At 42.2% G+C, this 6,999-nt stretch overlaps 1 pseudogene; it reads left to right on the forward strand.

The window, feature by feature from the left end:
* Positions 1-3,591: 3,591 nt before the first annotated feature.
* LOC147003246 (E3 ubiquitin-protein ligase RBBP6 pseudogene) lies at positions 3,592-6,263 on the forward strand (annotated as a pseudogene).
* Positions 6,264-6,999: the final 736 nt, after the last annotated feature.

Raw genomic sequence — 6,999 nt, forward strand, 5'->3', positions numbered from 1 at the left:
TGAGTCTAGCTAAGGGTTTATCTATCTTGTTGATTTTCTCAAAGAACCAGCTCCTCCTTTGGTTGATTCTTTGAACAGTTCTTCTTGTTTCCACTTGGTTGATTTCACCCCTGAGTTTGATTATTTCCTGCCTTCTACTCCTCTTGGGTGAATTTGCATCCTTTTTTTCTAGAGCTATTAGGTGTGTTGTCAAGCTGCTAGTATGTGCTCCTCTCTATAGTTTCTTTTGGGAGGCACTCAGAGCTTTGAGTTTCCCTCTTAGAAATGCTTTCATTGTGTCCCATAGGTTTGGGCATGTTGTGGCTTCATTTTCATTAAACTCTAATAAGCCTTTAATTTCTTTCTTTATTCCTTCCTTGACCAAGGTATCACTGAGAAGAGTGTTGTTCATTTTCCACGTGAATGTTGGCTTTCTACTATTTATGTTGTTATTGAAGATCATCCTTAGTCCATGGTGGTCTGATAGGATTCATGGGACAATTTAAATATTTCTGTATCTGTTGTGGCCTGTTTTGTGACCAATTATATGGTCAATTTTGGAGAAGGTCCCGTGAGGTGCTGAGTAGAAGGTATATCCTTTGGTTTTAGGACAAAATGTTCTGTAGATATCTGTTAAGTCCATTTGTTTCATCACTTCTGTTAGTTTCACCGTGTCCCTGTTTAGTTTCTGTTTCCACGATGTGTCCATTGATGAAAGTGGTGTGTTGAAGTCTCCCACCATTATCGTGTGCGGTACAATGTGTGCTTGGAGCTTTACTAAAGTGTCTCTAATGAATGTGGTTGCCCTTGCATTTGGAGCATAGATATTCAGAATTGAGAGTTCCTCTTGGAGGATTTTGTAATTTTCATTTTATTTATTTCATGTGCATTGGTGATTTGCCTGTATCAATGTCTGTTGTGAGAGTGTCTGATTCTTCTGGAATTGAAGATATAGAGGGTTGATGATTGTGAGCTGCCTTGTAGTTGCTGGGAATTGAAGCCAGGCCCGCTGGAAGAACAGTCAAGTGATTTAACTACAGAGTCGTGTCTTCCATGCGTTTAATCCTCATCTTGAGATAAGAAGACACACCCTTATTTTAGGCCACACCCTCTGCACGTAACCTAAATAAATAGGACATGGAAGAAGGAAACTTTTGCATTTTGCTCTTGGTTGGCTGGCAAGTGTGTTCCTTCTCTGGCATCAGAGCCTATTTCTTCGGGATTACAGCTTTTACTGAAGACCAGCTGAGATACTGACAGAGAAACTTTGGATTCTTGGACTTTCCATTCAGACATCTCTGGATTAGCTGGAGAATATCCTGTAAGTAATTCTAAAAAATGCTGTGCTCATGTGTGTATGTGTGTGTGTGTGTTGGTGGGGTGGCTGTGGGTGGAGAGAGAGACAGAGAGAGAGGGAGAGACAGAGAGAGAGAGAGAGAGAGAGAGAGAGAGAGAGAGAGAGAGAGAGAGAGAGAGAGAGAGAGACAAAGATTCATAATATAAGTTCTGTTACTCTAGAGAACCCTCACTCATACAATGACTTTTACCTTGCATTGAATTTCCACTGGGAAGTACTTATATTTGATACCATGTCCAATGTATTAGGGGTCAGGTGGGAATATGCCCATGGTTTCTTCCATGCTAAACAAGCAATCTACCAATGGAAGGAATTACACAGAAAGCCCTAAATTAGTGTTTAGTGTTTCTAAAAATGTGAAAATGAACATCGTCTTTATTTTATATAAATCATAAAATATAGATACTAAGACAATTCAAGTCTAGAGTCATTGAGATGGCTCTGCATGTTGGCACTTGTTGCTAAGTTTGATACCCATGGTATAAAGCTAGAACCAGGTCGACCTATGAAACCAGTATATCCTACTGAATGCATACTTCCCAGAGACACAAATTCTTCCTCTGATTAGATTGTGACAGCATCAGGGTGGGGCTCATGGATCAGGTGTTGGATTTGGTAAAGGAATTAACTCTGGTATGTAGAGAGAGGATTGAATCAGCCATGTAGCTGAGTGAATCTGCCATCTAGTTGAGTGAATCTCAGCTTTTCCTTTAAGAGTTTCATAGATACTTTTACCAAAGACTCCTCCATCTTACCAAAGATGAACTACTTCCTTCCTCTGCAACTCTACTGTCCTGTTTAAATCAAAGGTTTTGGTTTTGGGGTTTTTTGCTTGTTGGTGTTGGTGTTGGTTTGGTTTGCTTTGCTTTGCTTTGCTTTGGTTTTGTTGAGACAGGGTCTCACTCTGTAGCTATGGTTGGTCAAAAAGGCTAAAAGAATGCTCTGGAATTCACCAAGATCAGCCTGCCTATGCCTGTCAAGTACATACCTGACATTCACCCAAGTTTTTAAGAAAAAACCCTGAAGTGGATGATAGAGCAAGAAATTTTGAATTACCAAAGAAAAGAAGGAGAAATTAGTCACTTATAAAAATTAATCTATAAGTGACTAAATCTGTGTTTCTGTCTCTGGGGTTATGCCTGATGGTTACTTAACATTGCCACAGTATTACTATAGATCAAAATGTACCTACAATGTCAAGATACTCTTTAAGAATTAGGAATGTCAGGGGATAGAGAGATGGATCAGCAGTTAAGAGCACTGATTGCTCTTCCAAAGGTCCTGAGTTTGATTCCCAGCAATCACACGGTTGCTCACAACCATCTTTAATAGGATCTGATGCTCTCTTCTCATGTGTCTGAATACACCTACAATGTACTCATATAAATGAAATAAGTAAATCTTAATTGACTTAGGGATGTGGTAAAAAAAATGGGCTAAATTCCATGTTCTTAACTGAGAAAATGGGAAAGACCAATTAAACAAAAAAAAAAAAAAAACCTAGCAACACCACCTGGCACCCTAGAAATTGAGGCAAGAAGATTCTGAGTTCAAGGCTAGTCTGGGCTGGAGAATGAGACCTCAGAATAAGCAAGTTTAAAAAAATTAATAATAAAGAAATACCAAAATAATAAACAGGTATATCCCTTCGCAACTAAGACCAAAATAAAGTTCATATTGTTGTTCCACCTATAGGGTTGCAGATCCCTTCAGCTCCTTGGGTACTTTCTCTAGCTCTTCCATTGGGGGCCCTGTGATCCATCCAATAGCTGACTGTGAGCATCCACTTCTGTGTTTGCTAGGCCCTGGCATAAAAAGTTTGGAGCTGAGACGAAAGGATGGACCATCTAGAGACTGCCATACCAGGGGATCCATCCCATAATCAGCCTCCAAACGATGACACCATTGCATACACTAGCAAGATTTTGCTGAAAGGACCCTGATATAGCTGTCTCTTGTGAGGCTTTAGGATTCTATTCTCTAAGTTGGAGAATTTTTTTTTATTTTTTTATTTTTTTTTTTTTTTGCTGTTGTTAATTTATTCAGCCCCATGAATTGAGGCACAGATATGACAAGTGTGGTCTTGGATATGGACATATATTTATGGATTTAATCTACAATGACTCAACAAATCCTTTATTCTCTTACAGAATCTTTGGGAGACCTGAGCTACTTCCAACCCAAAGGACTGGGCTCCAGGATTTGCAAACATCAGCTGTCAGCTCCTTGCCTAGCCCAAGGAATCCTTTGCCACAATGTCCTGTGTGCACTATAAATTTTCCTCTAAACTCAGCTACAACACCATCACCTTTGATGGGCTCCATATCTCCCTCTTCTACTTAAAGAAGCAGATTATGGGGAGAGAAAAGCTGAAAACTGCCAATAGTGATCTGCAGATCACCAATGCAGAGACGGAAGAAGAATATACTGATGATAATGCGCTCATCCCTAAGAATTCATCTGTGATTGTCAGAAGAATTCCTGTTGTAGGTGTGAAGTCTAAAAGCAAGACATATCAAATGAGTCACACTAAACCAGTAATGGGAACTACAAAAGCAGTTAATGACTCTTCTGCATCTATTTCTCTGGCCCAGCTTATAAAGACTGCCAATCTGACTGAGGCCAATGCTTCTGAGGAAGACAAAATTAAAGCAATGATGATACAATCTGGCCGTTTATATAACCCAATCGATGACATGAAGAAAACTCCAGTAGGCTTACCACCTCCATCTTACACCTGCTTTCGTTGTGGTAAACCTGGTCATTATATTAATAATTGCCCAACAAATGGGAATAAGAACTTTGAATCTCGTCCTAGGATCAGAAAGAGCACTGGAATTCCTACAAGTTTTATGATGGAAGTGAAAGATCCTAATATGAAAGGTGCAATGCTTACAAAAACTGGGCAATATGCAATACCGACTATAAATGCAGAGGCCTATGCAATTGGGAAGAAAGAGAAACCACCCTTCTTACCAGAGGAACCATCATCATCATCTTCAGAAGAAGCTGATCCTGTCCCAGATGAGCTCTTGTGCCTCATCTGCAAAGACACTATGACTGATGCTGCTATCATCCCCTGCTGTGGAAACAGTTACTGTGATGACTGTATAAGAACAGCACTTCTGGAGTCAGATGAACATACATGTCCAACATGTCATCAAAATGATGTTTCTCCTGATGCTTTAGTTGCCAACAAGGTTTTACGACAGGCTGTTAATAACTTTAAAAATCAAACTGACTATACAAAGAGACTCGGAAAACAGGTAACTCCGTCCCCACCCCCACCATCTCCACCAAGTGCACTCATTCAGCAGAACCTGCAGCCTCCTATGAAATCTCCCACATCAAGACAGCAGGATCCTCTGAAGATTCCAGTGACATCGTCCTCAGCTCACCCAACTACTTCTGTAACCTCATTAGCTTCAAATTCATCTTCCTTGGCTCCTTCTGTGCCTGGAAAGCCATCTTCTGCCCCAGCTCCCGTGCCTGATACAACTGCAAGAGTATCTATATCAGACCATTCAGAAAAATCAGATGGACCCTTTCGGGATTCAGATAACAAATTATTACCAGCTGCCACCCTTACATCAGAACATTCAAAGGAAGCCTCTTCAATTGCTGTTACTGCTCTTGTGGAAGAAAAGTGTGGCCAGGTGCCAGTCCTTGAAACTCCACCTTTGTTGGGACAGTCGTTATTACATGAACAGTTTATCCCCACAACTGGTCCAGTAAGAATAAATGCTGCTCATCCAAGTGGTGGTCAACCAGGTTGGGAACATTCCAACAAGCTTGGGAAGCTAGTTTCTCCACCACAGCAAATGAGAAGTGAAGAGAGACGCTGTTACCGAGGAATAAAACGTGGGCGAGGCTACACTGAACCATCACAGAGCAGTCAAGGCCCACCACGACCAGCAACTCCAGTCTTTATGCCTATTCCACCACCTCTTTTGCAACCGTCTCCTCCACATATGCTTCCTCTTCCTCCAGGTGTACCTGCCCCACGGTTTCCTCCTCGGTTTCCTCCTGGCCAGCCTCCACCAGCAGGATATAGTGTCTCTCCTCCAGGATTCCCACCAGCTCCTGCCAATATATCAACAGCTTGGGTTCCATCAGGAGTTCACACTGCCCATTCAAATACCATCCCCACAACACAAGCACCTCTTTTATCCAGGGAAGAATTCTATAGAGAGCAAAAACGACTAAAGGAAGAGTCTAAATTTCCCTATAGTGGGTCATCTTATTCAAGAAGTTCATACACTGACTCAAAGTCAAGGTCTGGCTCAACACATTCAAGCTCTTACTCTCAGTCCTTCAGCAGCTCACACTCTCACTCTTCTTCACAATCATCCCCATCTTCCAGAAGAGGCAGAGGCAAGATCTGCAGTGACCGTTCATGGTCCAGATCTCATGGATATCACAGATCTATGTCAAAGTCCTCTCCCTATAGAGGATATCACTCAAGGTCCAGATCTCCTCCAGCATTTAGGGGACAGTCTCCCACTAAACTCGATGTACCTCAAGAAGAGATAGAACACTACCAGGAATGGGAGAGGAAATACTACCAGTGGTATGAGACTAGGCAAAGGGCAAGAAGTAGGAACACAACCTAGACCCTAGGCCAATAGAGAGGACTTTTCTTCAGAGACTCTTACCTCCTAATATCAGTAATTCACCCTTCACAGGAGGGCACAGAGACTATGCTGCTGGACAAAGTCATAGAAATAGAAATCTAGGTGGCAACTATCCAGTAAAGCTTTCAACAAGAGACAGTCACATTCCAAAAGATAATCCAAAATCGACAGAGAAGAAGAGTCAAAATGTTCCTGTAGACAGCAAAGGAAACAAGAATATGTTGGACATCAGTGGGAGGAGAGGCCCTTGGGGCTGTACTGTCATAGAGACAGGAGGAGGGGTGGTAAGATAGTGGGTTCCTGGAGGGGAGACCTGGAAAGGGGAATGCATTTGAAATGTAAATAAAGTAAATACCCAATTCCAGCACCTGTTTTCCTGTGTTTGTCTGTATTTCTTTCCATGAGTTATTGATAATCCTCCTAAAGCACTCTACTATATACATGAGATAGGATTTTTAGACAGATTCTGGTTTTCCAGGTGTGTGGATGTATTCAGGGCTTGCTGTGGTGGGAGAACTGTGTTCTGATGATGCCCATGTATGTATTTTGGCTTCTGTTGCTTACTTTCTTGACCTTGCCTTTTACCACATGGATATCCCTGGTGTTTGTTGGTCTGTGTGACTGTCTGGGGTCCACCTCTTTTGTCCCTGGGTTGCTTCAGGTCTCCTGGTTGGACCACAACCCTGGCTGTAGCAGACCACTTGTGGGGCCTTCCAACTGGGGACTCCACACAGGGACAGAGAAGCTGTTGATCTGTTGCCCTGGCTGCAGTAGATCTCCTGGGAGGTCTTCAGACTATTGGGTCTTCAGTGGAGCAGTCAAGCTGTTGTCCAACTGCTGTGAATTCAGCTAATCCTCAACTGCTCTGAGTGCAGGGGGTCCTCAGCAGTTCAACTGCTCTGAGGTCCCTCTAGGATGGGTCTGTATATGGTGTCTTCACAAGAGTAGACTATAGACAATGCTTATAGGATCCCATGTGAGTTCTTGGAACCAAACAGGTCCTTAGCAAGAGTGGTAAGTGTGCTTACT

This window comes from Mus caroli, unplaced genomic scaffold (genome assembly GCF_978045245.1).
Source record: "Mus caroli unplaced genomic scaffold, Mus_caroli_1 scaffold_8, whole genome shotgun sequence".
NCBI classification, from domain to species: Eukaryota; Metazoa; Chordata; class Mammalia; order Rodentia; family Muridae; genus Mus; species Mus caroli.